Here is a 16,775-nt window from a genome sequence, read left to right on the forward strand (position 1 = left end):
CGGCGGAGCACCGGGGTTGCAGCCTCTTCGGGTGGCTGGGTGGGGGCGGTCGGCGAGGGTACGATGGTGGACTCCGGGGGTGATTTGGTCCGAGCTACGTACCCGACTGGTGCGACGGGGAGCGCAGGAAACCTATAGGCGCGGAGCACGGGTGGTGAACCTATAGGTGCGGGGGCGCAGGGCGCGGAGGGTTGGGTGGGGTGTAGTGTGAGGGGTACCTCGGCGGTAGTGGTGGTGGGATTGGATCCTGCAGGCGCCAGGTCCCGGAGGGAAACAGTGTCCTGACGGCCGTCAGGGTATTCGATGAAAGCGTATTGGGGGTTCGAGTGGAGTAGGAGCACTCTTTCTACGAGTGGGTCAGTTTTGTGTGCCCGTATGTGCTTCCGGAGGAGAACCGGGCCCGGTGTCTTCAACCATGCTGGGAGCGAAACTACCGTGGTAGTGCCCCTAGAAAAAACAAATAGCCGTTCGTGAGGGGTCTGGTTGGTGGTTGTACATAGGAGGGACCTAATAGCATGGAGCGCGTCGGGGAGAACCTTCTGCCAATGGGAGGTCGGAAGCTTCCTGGACCGGAGGGTCAGTAGGACGGTCTTCCAGACCGTCGCGTTCTCCCTCTCCACCTGCCCGTTCCCCCTGGGGTTGTAGCTGGTAGTCCTGCTCGAGGCGATGTCCTTGCCGAGCAGGTACTGACGCAGCTCGTCGCTCATAAAGGACAAACCCGTCACTGTGTACGTAGCTGGGGAACCCGAACAGGGTGAAGATACTGTGCAGGGCTCTGATGACTGGGTGGGAGGTCATATCGGGGCACGGGATGGCAAACGGGAAGCGGGAGAACTCATCGATGACGTTCAGAAAGTACACGTTTCGATTGGTCGAGGGGAGTGGCCCTTTGAAATCGATGCTCAAGCGTTCAAAGGGCCGGAAGGTCTTTACCAGGTGGCCCTTGTCTGGTCTATAGAAGTGCGGTTTGGACTCCGTGCAGATCGGGCAATCCCTGGTGAAGGCTTTTACCTCCTCGGTGGAGAAAGGCAGATTTCGGGCTTTGACGTAGTGGGCGAGCCGGGTGACCCCCGGGTGGCAGAGGTCATTGTGGATAGCTTTCAGGTGGTCGTCTTGCGCGCTTGCGCATGTGCCGTGGGACAGGGCATCTGGGGGCTCGTTGAGCTTCCCCGGTCGATACATAATATCATAATTGTAGGTGGAGAGTTCGATCCTCCACCGCAGGATTTTATCATTTTTAATTTTGCCCCTTTGTGAGTTGTCAAACATGAAGGCAACCGATCTTTGGTTGGTGATGAGGGTGAACCTCCTACCTGCGAGGTAGTGCTTCCAGTGTCGTATAGCTTCCACAATGGCTTGTGCTTCTTTTTCGACCGAGGAGTGTCGAAGTTCTGAAGCGGAGAGGGTTCGGGAGAAAAAGGTGACTGGTCTCCCTGCCTGATTTAGTGTGGCTGCGAGAGCAACCTCTGAGGCATCGCTTTCTACCTGAAAGGGGACAGATTCATCCATTGCCCGCATGGCCGCTTTGGCGATGTCCTCCTTGATGCAGGTGAAGGCCTGGCGAGCCTCAGCTGACAGAGGAAAGAGTGTGGCCTTAAATAGTGGGCGGGCTTTGTCTGCATACTGAGGGACCCACTGGGCATAATACGAGAAGAATCCCAGGCACCTCTTGAGGGCCCTGGGACAATGAGGGAGAGGGAGTTGTAAGAGGGGGCGCATACAGTCCGGGTCGGGGCCCAGGACTCCGTTTTCCACGACATAGCCGAGGATGGCTAGCCTGGTCGTGCGGAAAACGCATTTCTCTGTGTTATACGTGAGGTTAAGTTTCTGGGCAGTTTGGAGGAATCGATGGAGGTTAGCATCGTGGTCCTGCTGATCATGGCTGCAGATGGTGACGTTATCCAAGTACGGAAACATGGCCCGCAGCCCGTACTGGTCCACCATTCGGTCCATTGCTCGTTGGAACACCGAGACCCCATTCGTGACGCCAAAGGGAACCCGGAGGAAATGGAAGAGGCGGCCATCTGCCTCGAAAGCCGTGTAGTGGCGGTCCTCCGGACGGATTGGGAGTTGGTGTTATGCAGACTTCAGATCCACCGTGGAGAAGATACGGTACTGGCTGATCTGATTCACCATGTCTGCAATCCTGGGGAGGGGGTACGCATCGAGGAGCGTGAACCGGTTAATGGTTTGTCTATAGTCCACTACCATTCGGAATTTTTCCCCGGTCTTGACGACCACCACCTGAGCTCTCCAGGGGCTGTTACTGGCCTCTGTGACCCCCTCACGTAGGAGCCTCTGGACCTTGGTTCTGATAAACACCCTATCCTGCAGGCTATACCGCCTGCTGTGGGTGGCTACGGGTTTGCAGTCCGGAGTGAGGTTAGCAAAGAGTGGAGGGGGGTCGATTTTTAGCGTCGCTAGACTGCAAATAATGAGTGGTGGTAGGGGTCCGCCGAAGCTGAGTGTGAGGCTTTTGAGGTTACACTGGGAGTCGAGTCCCAGTAAGAGTGGGGCGCAGAGTTCGGGGAGTACGAACAGCTGGAAGTTCGAGTAGCTGGTGCCCTGAATCGTTAGGGTGAACAGAGTGCGAGCCCGAGGCGAGGGAGATAGTTTGCCATGCAGGGAAGATAGGGAGCAAACAGCGTCTTACCAGTTCTGGGTGTACGAAGCTCTCGGTGCTCCCGGAGTCGAAGAGGCACGGTGTCCTGTAACCGTTGATTTTAACGGTCATCATAGAGTTCCGGAGGTGTTTCGGACGCGACTGGTCCAACGTGACCGCGCTGAGTCGCGGGTAGTCGGCGGCTCGATCAGCTGTGCTGGAGTGGCCCCGTGATGACTGCCCGCTGAGGTCGTAGTCTTCGAGATGAGTTTCAGAGGTTGAAGAGGATGGATCCCAAGATGGCCACCCCCGTGGATCGCACGTGGCGGGAGGCGAGGAAGATGGCATCCAAGATGGCGGCCCCCATGAGTCGCACGTGGCCGGCCGCATGGAGGAGAGTTGCCAAGATGGCGGCCCCCAAGAGTCACACGTGTCGGGTGGGGGCAGAGTCAGCATACAGGCTGCAGCATTACGGGGCCTGCGGGCCTGTGAGTTTGGGAAGCGATTGCTCTGGGCTGCGGGAGAGTTTGGAGTAGGAGTTTTCTTCGCCAGGCATACCCGGGCATAGTGTCCTTTGTGACCGCAGCTGCTGCAGGTCGCGTTGCGGGCCGGGCAGTGCTGCCGTGGGTGTTGGGGCTGCCCACAGAAATGGCACGCTGGTGCTGCATAGTGGGTGGGTGGCCGTGCGGCGCAGGCGTGGGGCAGTCGCTGGTCGGGGGCCCATGATGGGGTTGCTTGGTCCGCGGGGAACGAGGTGAGGCGGCGGAACGAGACCTCCATGGTTGTAGCTAACTCTACAGTGTCCTCCAAGTTCTGGGCCCCTTTCGCAAACAATCGCTGGCGCACATAGTTGGACCTGAGCCCTGCCACGTATACATCACGGACAGCGAGTTCCATATGTTGGGCGGCTGTTACAGCCTGATAATTGCAGTCCCGAGCTAGGGTTTTAAAATCGTGCAGAAAGTCTTCCAGCGATTCCGCGGGGCGCTGGCGGCGGGTCGTAAAAATGTGGCGCGCGTAGACCTCGTTGATGGGCCGCACGTACATTTGGTCGAGCATGGCCAGAGCCTCCGTATATGAGGTAGTACAGTTAAGTTGAGTAGAGATACGATGGCTCACCCTTGCGTGCAGTAGGCTGAGTTTCTGCTCCTCCGTAGTTTCTGAAGTGCTTGATTCAGCCAGGTAGGCCTTGAAACATCTGAGCCAGTGTAGAAAGATTTATTTTGTCTGTGCAGCCTGCGGGTCGAGTTCTAGTCGATCAGGTTTGAGGGCTGATTCCATAGTAGTTTTCTTCAAGTTTTCTAAGACTATTAAATTGATGTGACCATCAATTCACAAGACACGTGATTGGAAGTGAACAGTGGTTTTAATAGTCTTACAACAGAGCCTGCCTGCGACGGGATGAACTCAGAGCAGGATTACAACTGCAGTGCTTTATACTTCTGGTTAGTGGGAGGAGCCATGGGTGGAGCCCAGTACAAACTCCTCATCTCCCCCTATGGGCAGAGCCGCGCAACGGCTCATATACAGAGCCCATGAGGACACCATACATGTAATACAACACAGTGTGAATTACTAGGTATATAATTCACCACAGGGAGGAAACCAGAGCACCCGGAGGAAACCCATGAAGACACAGGGAGAACATGCAGATTCTGCACAGACAGTGACCCAAGTCGGGAATCGAACCTGGGACCCTGGAGCTGTGAAGCAACAGTGCTAACCACTGTGCTACCGTGCCGCACATATCCCTGTGCCTCAGTTGGTGCTTACTTCTGAATCACAAGGTTCCAGATTAAGTCCACTCCAATATTTGAACACACAGATCAAGGCTGCAGCTCCATTGCACTGAGGGAGCACCGCCCTGTTGGAGGAGCTGTTTTTCAGATGAGCCATTAACTGAGGTCCTGTCTGCCTGCTTATTGGATATAAGCGATCCTGTGGCACTATTTCAACATGGGGAGTTACGTCTGATGTATTGGACAATATTTGTACCTCATTCTTTAAAAAAACAAGATAATCTGGTCATTATCACTTTGCTGTTTGTGGGAGTTTCGTTCAAATTCGGTGCCATGTTTCTTACATCATAACTAAGTTTTTAAGTGATTGCACTTCAAAAAGCACTTTATTGTATGTAAAGTGCTTCAAGGTAGCTGGTGGTTGTGAAACTGCTATGCAAATGCACGTCTTTGTTTTTTTCCCCAGTCTGATTAGTTTTCATTCTTGTGATAGCTATTGAACACTAGAGGGCCCCACTGATAGGAGCAGGGGACCTGCAGCAATTAAACTCCAGCGTCTCCTCGCATATTCTTTGTTATATGTTTCAGAGAATGTTCCAGAGATTCTGAAATTAGAAGCAGCCACATTACCACCAACTTGAGTGCCTAATTGATGTAACAGTATGTGTTAATTGTCGATCTGAAATTACTTAAATGCACAACATCTTCATCGATAAAAGCATCTCTGATGTAAGGTGACCATATTTTTCTAAATCAGATCTGGGGGACACACACATAGGGAGATCACACATCCGGTTTTGCACTGACCAGTCCTTTTTTAACTGGTCTAGCCACCGGCTGGTCCTGGATGACTTCACATTTGGTATTTTGACCCTTAGTGAACCCTATAAAGTACCAGCAGGGCCTGAACTTGGTCCTGTCCCTGTCTCCCCAATGGCAGAGAAACCCCAGACAGGGTCATGTCACACCCATGACCCTATTGCATGTCACATGATTGAGGGAGGCAGTGTTGTCTGTTGGACAGATTTTTGATCTGTGGAGTTCAGAGTTAAGAGGAGCCAGCAGGAAAGTGGATTTCAGGCCACAATCAGATCAGCCATCTTATCTTATTGAAGGTGGGGTAGGCTCGAGGGGCCAAATAGCCTACTCCAGCACCTATTTCTTGTTCTTAGATTTTGCCCAGTTACAGAGGCAGACATGAAGACACTTCCACTTTCTGTGTTAGTGTACCTCAGTGTTACTTGTGGCTGGGCCGTGGCTCATATACAAAATACTGCTATCAACGTCTTCTTTGCAAACACAACCACTCCATTGACCAGTACACCAAACTAACCTCTAGCTGATCCAAATAAAACCAAGTTGCTGGCACAAACTATAATCTTTAAAAAAAATTTGTTCATAGGTTGTGGACGTCATTGGCGTGACCGGAATTTGTTGCCCATCCCTAATGGCCCTTGGGAAGGTGGCGGTGCGGTGCGCTGCCTTCTGGAACTGCTGCAGTCCATGTGGTGGTGTCGGTGCATTCACAGTGCTATTAAGAAGGGAGTTCCAGGTTTTTACCTAGCAATATGGCAGCATGGTAGCATGGTGGTTAGCATAAATGCTTCACAGCTCCAGGGTCCCAGGTTCGATTCCCGGCTGGGTCACTGTCTGTGTGGAGTCTGCACGTCCTCCCCGTGTGTGCGTGGGTTTCCTCCGGGTGCTCCGGTTTCCTCCCACAGTCCAAAGATGTGCGGGTGAGGTGGATTGGCCATGATAAATTGCCCTTAGTGTCCTAAAGAATAAGGTTAATGGGGGGGGGGGGGGTTGTTGGGTTAAGGGTATGGGGTGAATATGTGGGTTTGAGTGGGGTGATCATTGCTCGGCACAACATCGAAGGCCGAAGGGCCTGTTCTGTGCTGTACTATTCTAAATAGTGAAGGAACAGCAATATAGTTCCAAGTCAGGATGGTGAGTTGTTTGGAGGGGAACCTCCAGGTGGTGGTCCATCTGCTGTCATCCTTCTGGTTGATGGAGGTATGGAAGGTCCTGTCAAAGGAACCTTCATGAGTTGCTGCAGTGCATCTTGTCAGTGGTGCACACTGCTGACACTGTGCACTGGTGGTGGAGGGAGTGACTGTTTAAGTTGGTGGATAGGGTGCCAATCAAGCAGGCTGCTTTTTCCTGGATGGTGTCAAACTTCTTGAGTGTTGTGGAAGCTGCACTCAACCAGGCAAATGGATCCATCGCTTTATTGCTCCATCACTGCCATTGGGCACAGAATCTGTTAGTCAGTAGTGGGCCCTGTTGATTGGTGTATCTCTGAGTGCAACTCCAGATTCACACGAGCTCCAATTAGGCTGAATGGAGCTTTTCAATTAAAATGGCAGCTGGAGTTTTGGGGGATGTGCTTTTTGAACCACGACATTTGTTTGCATGGGGACTTAGTACCTGATCCGGGTCTGTCCCTGGAAAGTGGAGATGTACAGGCACTTTACTCTGCTGAGAAACTCTGTTGCAAAACCAAATATTTTGTTCTTAGCAACAGGAGCCTCCCAAGGAATAATCATGAAAGAGCAGTAACTGCCTGTGTAGCAATGAATAGACAATGATATGCAAAAGCTGTGAAATGCATAAAATGCTGATGGCTTCAAAGCACAAGTAAATAGAATGTTTTATATGTTTTTATCATGTTTTTTTCATATTCTCTCAATTTTACAACTTCTCTTGGGCATATCTATTCTGATTGGTCACCCTTCAGCACTTCACCCTTCAGCACATCACCTAAATGGTCATTTTTTCTTATCTATATCTAGGAAGTGGTTTTCAGCAAACCTTTCCTGTGTTTTGGGAGGGAGGGGTGTTATTTACAGAATTCCTGCAGTGCAGAAAGAGGCCATTAGGCCCATTGAGTCTGTACCAACCCTCAGAAAGGGTACTTCATCCACATCCACTCCCCAACCCTATCCCATTAATCCCTTAATCTAACCTACCCATTGAAGTGGTGGCTAGTGTAGACTTGAGAGATGAACAGACACTTCCAACACTGATGAAGGTTCAACTCAATTTTATTAACTACTTCTAACTAACTAACACACGATGACTGTGGGCCTAAATGATGCTAAGCCTTGTCCGAACCAATTGATTCTCTCAGTACGTGTTTTAAATCTGTGCTGGGCTGGATGAGTTCTTGTTACACTCAGAGGCAGCACCCAGAATGAGCGGGAACCGTGGTGCCCTCTGCCTTTATAGTGTATGTATTCTAACTGGTGATTGGCTGCGGTGTTTGTACATGTTGATTGGTCCCTGTGAGTGTCCATCAGTGTGTGTCTGCACCATGATATACTGGTGTATATTATGACATCCCCCCTTTTATAAAAAAAATGTTGATATAGGCATGTGATAATAAATAGTGTGGGTGTGTGGAGAATGTACCTAGCTACGTGTGAGGTGCGAAGACATATGTACAAAGCTATATACAGGGAACAAGACTATTTACAGAGGAAGGTGCCTGGTGCAGATGACTACCATGAACTGGAACAACTAACAAATCTATTTACAAATCACTGGATAACGAATGCAACATTAAAGGACATAGGAGAAAAATCTTTTCAGAGAGTTCACATGTGTACAGAGTTCATAAGTTCAGTCTCTGAGGTGGGTGACAAACTCTGGTTGACCGCCTCAAAGGTGGGGCAATAGCTGGAGCCTCAGGAGCCGGGAGGGCTGCAGCACCGTCAGGGGCAGGCAGAGTGACTGGAAGTGCCACACCGTACACGGTGGGATCAGTAGAAGAGCTGGTCGGAGGATCCCGTGACTACCCTGGAACTAGGCGAAGAGCACGCCTGTTGCGGCGCCGAATGGATCCATCCGGTAAGCGGACCAGGAAGGAGCAGGGGGCCACCTGCCTTAGAACGACAGCAGGCGCAGACCAGCCACCATCTGGGAGGTGGATGCGAACCTTGTCGCGTAGATGGATGTCGGGAAGGTCAGCAGCCCGCGAGTCATATGAAGTTTTCTACTGCAGTTGAGACATGTGCATGCGGTGGAGCACGGGGACATAATCGAGGTTCGAAGCGCGAATTGCTGGCACCGTCGTTCTGAGGGTGCGGTTCATTAGCAGCTGAGCAGGCGACAGACCGGTGGAGAGCGGGACAGAGTGATAGGCCAGCAGAGCAAGATGGAAATCTGAGCAGGCGTCGGCGGCCTTGCTGAGGAGCCACTTGACGATGTGGACCCTCTTTTTCGCCTTCCCATTGGATTGTGGGTATAGGGGACTGGACGTAACATACTCAAAGTTGTAGTGTTGGGCGAAGCCGGCCCATTCCTGGCTCGCAAAACAGAGGCCATTGTCTGACATGACCGTCAGCTGAATGCCATGTCGGGCAAATGTCTCCTCACACACCCTGATCACAGCTGAGGATGTGAGGTTGTGCAGCCTGATGACCTCCGGGTAACTGGAGAAGTAGTCGATGATGATGACGTAGTCCCTGCCCAATGCATGGAACAAGTCGATGCCCACTTTGGTCCAAGGCGATGAGATGAGCTCATGGGGCATCAGGGTCTCCCGTGGCTGGGCGGGCTGAAAACGCTGGCAGGTAGAGCAATTGAGCACCACATTGGTGATGTCATCATTGGAGCCCGGCCAGTAGACGGCTTCTCTGGCCCTGCGGCGGCACTTCTCGATTCCTAAATGGCCTTCATGGAGCTGCTCCAACACGAGCTGACGCATGCTTTGTGGAATGAGGATGCGATCCAATTTCCGGAGCACCCCGTCGACAACCGGCAGGTCACCGCGGACATTGTAAAATTGCCGGCATTGGCCCTTGAGCCACCCGCCTGACATTAGGCGCATCCCCCGCTGCAGAAGTGGATCAGCCGCTGTCTCGCGGCGAATTTGCATCAGTCGTGCATCCGTAGCTGGCAAATGGGAGGCTGCAAACTGAACGTGAGCGTCTATTTGGCAAATGAAGCCGTCATGGTCACATGGAGTTGTGATCGATCTTGAGATGGCATCGGCAACGGCAAGGTCCTTGCCAGGGGTATAGATCTGTTGAAAGTCGTACCTGCGCAGCTTGAATAGGATACGCTGGAGGTGAGGCGTCATGTTATTCAAGTCCTTTTTGACAATATTTACAAGGGGGCGGTGGTCGGTTTCAACCGTGAACTGCGGAAGTCCATAGACGTAATCGTGGAACTTCATAACTCCAGTGAGAAGGCTGAGACACTCTTTCTCAATTTGCGCATAGCGCTGCTCTGTGGGAGTCATCGCCCGCAACGCATACGCAACGGGGGCCCATGACGAGGCCTCGTCTCGTTGCAGGAGCACGGCACCAATCCCCGACTGACTGGCATCAGTAGAGATTTTGGTCTCTTTGGTCGGGTTGAAAAAAGCCAACACGGGGGCCGTGGAAAGCTTGGCCTTCAGCTCCTGCCATTCATGCTCGTGAGCAGGGAGCCATCGGAAATCTGTGGTTTTGAGAATCAGGTCTCTGAGGGCTGTGGTGTGTGAGGCTAGATTCGGGATTAACTTCCCGAGGAAATTCACCATACCCAGGAACCAGAGGACTGCTTTCTTGTCCTCGGGCGTCATCTTGGACGTGATTGCTGCAATCTTGTCCTCATCCGGATGCACCCCCTGGTGGGAGATGTGATCCCCCAGAAACTTGATACTCAAGGAGCATTTGGCCCTATTGAGGCGGAGGCCGTGTTCATGGATGCGCCTGAAAACACGCTGAAGGCGGGCAATGTGTTCCTGCGGGGTGGTTGACCAGATAATAATGTCGTCGCCATATACCCGGACGCCGTTGATCCCCTCCATCATCTGCTCCATGATCCGGTGGAAAACTTCGGACGCAGAGATGATGCCGAATGGCATCCGGTTGTAGCAGAACCTGCCAAAGGGTGTGTTGAATGTACACAACTTCCTGCTTGACTCATCTAGTTGGATCCGCCAGAAACCCTTCGAGGCATCCAGTTTTGAGAATAGTTTGGCGTGGGCCATCTTGGACGTGAGCTCCTCACGTTTCGGAATCGGGTAGTGCTCCCGCATGATATTCTGATTCAGATCTTTAGGATCAATACAGATCCGCAGCTCGCCGGACGGCTTCTTGACGCAGACCATGGAGCTTACCCAGTCTGTGGGTTCCGTGACCCTAGAAATGACTCCTTGGTTCTGGAGGTCCTGGAGCTGTTGCTTGAGGCGATCCTTGAGGGGCGCTGGGTCTCTGTGAGGTGCGTGAACGACAGGCGTGGCGTTGGGCTTGAGTAAGATTTTGTGCGTGTACAGGAGCGTGCCCATGCCTCCAAAAACATCATGGTATTGCTGGATGATGGAGTTGAGTTGCGCCCTGAAGTCTGTGTCAGAGGATGCAGACACATCGCTAGAAGGGAGAGAGTGTACTCTCTGCACTAAGTGGAGCAGCTTGCATGCCTGCGCACCAAGCAAGGAGGCTTTTGAGGCAGCAACAATCTCAAACGGGAGAATGACTGTGTGAGCACGATGTGTCACCTCAAGGCGGCAGGAGCCACTGGCGGCGATGGCATTGCCATTGTAGTCCAGCAATTTACACGCAGATGGCAGGACAGCAGGCTGTACGCAGAGCTTGCGAAAATCAGACGACGCAATGAGATTGGCAGAAGCGCCAGTGTCAAGGCGGAACCTGGCAGGGGACCGGTTGACCATAAGGGTGGCACACCACTCATCATCCTGGCCGACGGTGGACATGGACGGGTTCAGTGCCACGCTTGGGGGACATCCTGTTCGTAGTAATGACGCCGATTTGGAACGGGACCTGTGGGTCATTGCAGGCACAGTCGGAATCAAGGTCCAGACTAGGTTCATTGATGGCAGGCTGGATAGCCCTAACATCTCTGTGGGGCTGGGTGGACCTCCTATAAACAGCAGGCATGGAAGATCTGCACATTGCAGCATAGTGGCCTCGCTTGCCACACTGCAGGCAGCGTCGGGACTTCAAGGGACATTGCCGCTTTAAGTGGGCGGAACCGCAGTTGCCGCACGCCAGAGCGTCGGGACGTTTGTCGCACCACCGCGCATGCGCGGGGCGATCCAGCGTAGCGCGCACATGTGTGAAGTGGTCCGTGACGTCAGCACGTTCGCTGCGTGTAAGCGCGAGATTCCGTGAAAAGCGCGCGAAATGGCTGCCATTGTCAAGATCCAGAGCTTGAAAAGATTTAATCATTTGGACCCGTTCTGCCTCGTAAGGGGCTTGCCGCGCCGTTTCAGCAGCCTGGATGCAGGAGTAGTGCGTGGCGGCATGTTCATAAAGTACACAGGTCTCAATGGCCGTGGAGAGAGTGAGCTGCTTTACTTTTAGTAACTGCTGGTACAGGGGCTCAGATTGAACACCAAAAACAATCTGGTCACGGAGCATGGAATCAGAGGTGGACCCGTAGTTGCAGGACTGCGCAAGGAGGCGGAGGTGGGTAATAAAGAACTGGACAGGCTCGTCCTTACCCTGAGTTCGCTGCTGGAACATGTATCTCTCGAAGCTCTCGTTGACCTCGACTGCACAGTGGCTGTCAAACGTCAGAATTATGGTCTTGAACTTCGATTTGTCCTCCCCCCTCATCGAAGGTGAGCGAGTTGTAAATGTGCAGAGCGTGGCCACCGGCTGTGAGGAGGAAGAGAGCAGTCTTCCGTGCATCCGAGGCAGCTTCCAGGTCCCTGGCCTCGAGGTACAGCTGGAAGCGCTGTCTGAAAAGTTTCCAGTTTGAGCCCAGATTCCCTGCAATGCGGCGAGGTGGCGGCGGGCAAACGGTGTCCATTCTGTAGGATGGCGCGAGACAGGTGGAAGGCAGATCACCTGAAAGGTAGGTCTCAGAAGTGCGAGCATCCCTCAACTTCTGGTACCATGAAGTGTTGGCTAGTGTAGACTTGAGAGATGAACAGACACTTCCAACACTGATGAAGGTTCAACTCAATTTTATTAACTACTTCTAACTAACTAACACACGATGACTATGAGTCTAAATGATGCTAACTTAAACTAGAGACCTAAGCCTTGTCTGAACCAATTGATTCTCTCAGCATGTGTTGTAAGTCTGTGCTGGGCTGGATGAGTTCTTGTTACACTCAGAGGCAGCACCCAGAATGAGCGGGAACCGTGGTGCCCTCTGCCTTTATAGTGTGTGTATTCTAACTGGTGATTGGCTGCGGTGTTTGTACATGTTGATTGGTCCCTGTGTTGTGTGTCCATCAGTGTGTGTCTGCACCATGGTATACTGGTGTATCTGTGGACGCAATCGAGACTCCAGGATGGTATGTTGCCTTCCTGGTGCAAGGGTCAAGGATGTCTCGGAGCGACTGCAGGACATTCTGGTGGGGGGGGGGGGGGGGGGGGGGGGGTGAACAGCCAGCTGTCGTGGTGCACATAGGCACCAACGATATAGGTAAAAAGCGGGATGAGGTCCGACAAGCGGAATTCAGGGAGTTAGGAGTTAAACTAAAAAGTAGGACCTCAAAGGTAGTAATCTCAGGATTGCCACCAGTGCCACGAGCTAGTCAGAGTTAGAATGTCAGGATAGATAGGATGAATGCGTGGCTCGAGAGATGGTGCAAGAGGGAGGGATTTAAATTCCTGGGGCATTGGGACCGGTTCTGGGGGAGGTGGGACCAGTACAAACCGGATGGTCTGCACCTGGGCAGGACTGGAACCGATGTCCTAGGGTGGGTGTTTGCTAGAGCTGTTGGGGAGGGTTTAAACTAATGTGGCAGGGAGATGGGAACCAATGCAGGAAGTTGGAAGGTAGTAAAACAGGGACAGAAGCAAAAGGAAGTAAGGGGAAAAGTGCAAGGCAGAGAAGACATTGTCAAAAATCAAAAAGGGCGACAGTACAAGGTACAGTGACTGAGGGGAGCTCAGCGAATAGGCCCAGTAATATTAAAAGGAATAAAACTGGAGATGTTAAGATTCAAAACAGAGGTAAAAAAAACCCCAACATAAGTGTACTTTACCTGAATGCTCGTAGTATTCGGAATAAAGTAAATGAGTTGATGGCACAAATCATCGTGAATGACTATGATTTAGTGGCCATTACTGAAACATGGTTAAAGGATGGTCACGACTGGGAGTTAAATATCCGAGGGTATCAAACTATTCGGAAGGACAGAGTGGATGGTAAGGGAGGTGGTGTAGCTCTGTTATTTAAGGATGACATCCGGGCAATAGTAAGGGATGACATTGGTGCTATGGAGGATAAGGTTGAATCCATTTGGGTGGAAATCAGGAATAGTAAGGCGAAAAAGTCACCGAAATTGTAGTCTATCGGCCACCAAATAGTAACGTTATGGTGGGGCAGGCGATAAACAAAGAAATAACTGATGCATGTAGAAATGGTATAGCAGTTATCATGGGGGATTTTAATCTACATGTTGATTGGTTTAACCAGGTCGGTCAAGGCAACCTTGAGGAGGAGTTTATAGAATGTATCCGCGATAGTTTCCTAGAGCAGTATGTAATGGAACCTACGAGGGAACAAGCTGTCCTAGATCTTGTCCTGTGTAATGAGACAGGATTGATTCATGATCTCATAGTTAGGGATCCTCTCGGAAGGAGCGATCACAATATGGTGAAATTTAAAATACAGATGGAGGGTGAGAAAGTAAAATCAAATACTAGTGTTTCGTGTTTAAACAGAGGAGATTACAATGGCATGAGAGAAGAACTAGCTAAGGTAGACTGGGAGCAAAGACTTTATGGTGGAACAGTTGAGGAACAGTGGAGAACCTTTCAAGCGATTTTTCACAGTGCTCAGCAAAGGTTTATACCAACAAAAGGAAGGACGGTAGAAAGAGGGAAAATCGACCGTGGATATCTAAGGAAATAAGGGAGAGTATCAAATTGAAGGAAAAAGCATATAAAGTGGCAAAGATTGGTGGGAGACTAGAGGACTGGGAAATCTTTAGGGGGCAACGGAAAGCTACTAAAAAAGCTATAAAGAGTAAGATAGAGTATGAGAGTAAACTTGCTCAGAATATAAAAACAGACAGTAAAAGTTTTTACAAATATATAAAACAAAAAAGAGTGGCTAAGGTAAATATTGGTCCTTTAGAGGATGAGAAGGGAGTTTTAATAATGGGAGATGAGGAAATGGCTGAGGAACTGAACAGGTTTTTTGGGTCGGTCTTCACAGTGGAAGACACAAATTACATGCCAGCGACTGATAGAAATGAGGCTATGACAGGTGAGGACCTTGAGAGGATTGTTATCACTAAGGAGGTAGTGATGGGCAAGCTAATGGGGCTAAAGGTAGACAAGTCTCCTGGCCCTGATGGAATGCATCCCAGAGTGCTAAAAGAGATGGCTAGGGAAATTGCAGATGCACTAATGATGATTTACCAAAATTTACTAGACTCTGGGGTGATCCCGGTGGATTGGAAATTAGCAAACGTGACACCACTGTTTAAAAAAGGAGGTAGGCAGAGAGCAGGAAATTATAGGCCAGTGAGCTTAACTTCGGTAGTAGGGAAGATGCTGAAATTTATCATCAAGGAAGAAACAGCGAGGCATCTGGATAGAAATTGTCCCATTGGGCAGACGCAGCATGGGTTCATAAAGGGCAGGTTGTGCCTAACTAATTTAGTGGAATTTTTGAGGACATTACCAGTGCAGTAGATAATGGGGAGCCAATGGATGTGGTATATCTGGATTTCCAGAAAGCCTTTGACAAGGTGCCACACAAAAGGTTGCTGCATAAGATAAAGATGCATGGCATTAAGGGTAAAGTAGTAGCATGGATAGAGGATTTGTTAATTAATAGAAAGCAAAGAGTGGGGATTAATGGGTCTTTCTCTGGTTGGCAATCAGTAGCTAGTGGTGTCCCTCAGGGATCCATGTTGGGCCCACAATTGTTCACAATTGACATAGATAATTTGGAGTTGGGGGCCAAGGGCAATGTGTCCAAGTTTGCAGATGACACTAAGATGAGTGGTAAAGCAAAAAGTGCAGAGGATACTGGAAGTCTGCAGAGGGATTTGGATAGGTTAAGTGAATGGGCTAGGGCAGGGGTGGGCAAACTACGGCCCGCCAAAGGTCTTTATGCGGCCCACCAAGTCATTAAAAAAAATGTTTTTAAATAAATTTTTTTTTAAAGGTTAATGGGGGGGGGGGGGGGGGGGGGGGCGCTGTTGGGTTACTTACTGGTATAGGGTGGATACGTTGACTTGAGTAGGGTGATCATTGCTCGGCACAACGTCGAGGGCCGAAGGGCCTGTTCTGTGCTGTACTGTTCTATGTTCTATATGAGGCGCCCAGAATCATAACCGGGTGAAGTAATTATTTTACTTAATATACTATGCGGCCCTTTAAAATTGTGAATTTCTGTATGTGGCCCTTGCACGGAAAAGTTTGCCCACCCCTGGGCTAGGGTCTGGCAGATGGAATACAATGTTGACAAATGTGAGGTTATCCATTTTGGTAGGAATAACAGCAAACGGGATTATTATTTAAACGATAAAATATTAAAGCATGCCGCTGTGCAGAGAGACCTGGATGTGCTAGTGCATGAGTCACAGAAAGTTGGTTTACAGGTGCAATAGGTGATTAAGAAGGCAAATGGAATTTTGTCCTTCATTGCTAGAGGGATGGAGTTTAAGACTAGGGAGGTTATGTTGCAATTGTATAAGGTGTTAGTGAGGCCACACCTGGAGTATTGTGTTCAGTTTTGGTCTCCTTACTTGAGAAAGGACATACTGGCACTGGAGGGTGTGCAGAGGAGATTCACTAGGTTAATCCCAGAGTTGAAGGGGTTGGATTACGAGGAGAGGTTGAGTACACTGGGACTGTACTCGTTGGAATTTAGAAGGATGAGGGGGTATCTTATAGTAACATTTAAAATTATGAAGGGAATAGATAGGATAGATGCGGGCAGGTTGTTTCCACTGGGGGGTGAAAGCAGAACTAGGGGACATAGCCTCAAAATAAGGGGAAGGACATTTAGGACTGAGTTTAGGAGGAACTTCTTCACCCAAAGGGTTGTAAATCTATGGAATTCCTTGCCCAGTGAAGCAGTTGAGCCTCATTCATTAAATGTTTTTAAGGTAAAGATAGATAGTTTTTTGAAGAATAAAGGGATTAAGGGTTATGGTGTTCGGGCCGGAAAGTGGAGCGGAGTCCACAAAAGATCAGCCATGATCTAATTGAATGGCGGAGCAGGCTCGAGGGGCCAGATGGCCTACTCCTGCTCCTAGTTCTTATGTTCTTATATTATGACACCCATCTTTTTGGACACCAAGGGGCAATTCAGCTTGGCCAATCGACCTAACAGGCACATCTTGTTGGAGGAAACCCGCACAGACACAGGGAGAAGTGCTGTACAGAAGTGTCATTAGGAGAGTTGGTGGGAAATATGAGATTTTGTGGATCAAGGAGCTGCAACAAATGGAGTCTAGTGTGGATTTTGTTGCTGCTGTTTAAACCTTACTTTGAAAAGGT

General features: G+C 50.4%; 1 long non-coding RNA gene across 1 annotated transcript in view; it reads left to right on the forward strand.

The window, feature by feature from the left end:
* Positions 1-4,942: 4,942 nt before the first annotated feature.
* Positions 4,943-16,775, forward strand: part of LOC119971713 — a 53,351-nt gene continuing 41,518 nt past the window's right edge. The window contains exon 1 of the long non-coding RNA XR_005461897.1: positions 4,943-5,075. This is a non-coding gene — a long non-coding RNA (uncharacterized LOC119971713). The remainder of the gene's footprint in view (positions 5,076-16,775) is intronic.

Source organism: Scyliorhinus canicula, chromosome 9 (assembly GCF_902713615.1).
Source record: "Scyliorhinus canicula chromosome 9, sScyCan1.1, whole genome shotgun sequence".
Taxonomy (NCBI): Eukaryota; Metazoa; Chordata; class Chondrichthyes; order Carcharhiniformes; family Scyliorhinidae; genus Scyliorhinus; species Scyliorhinus canicula.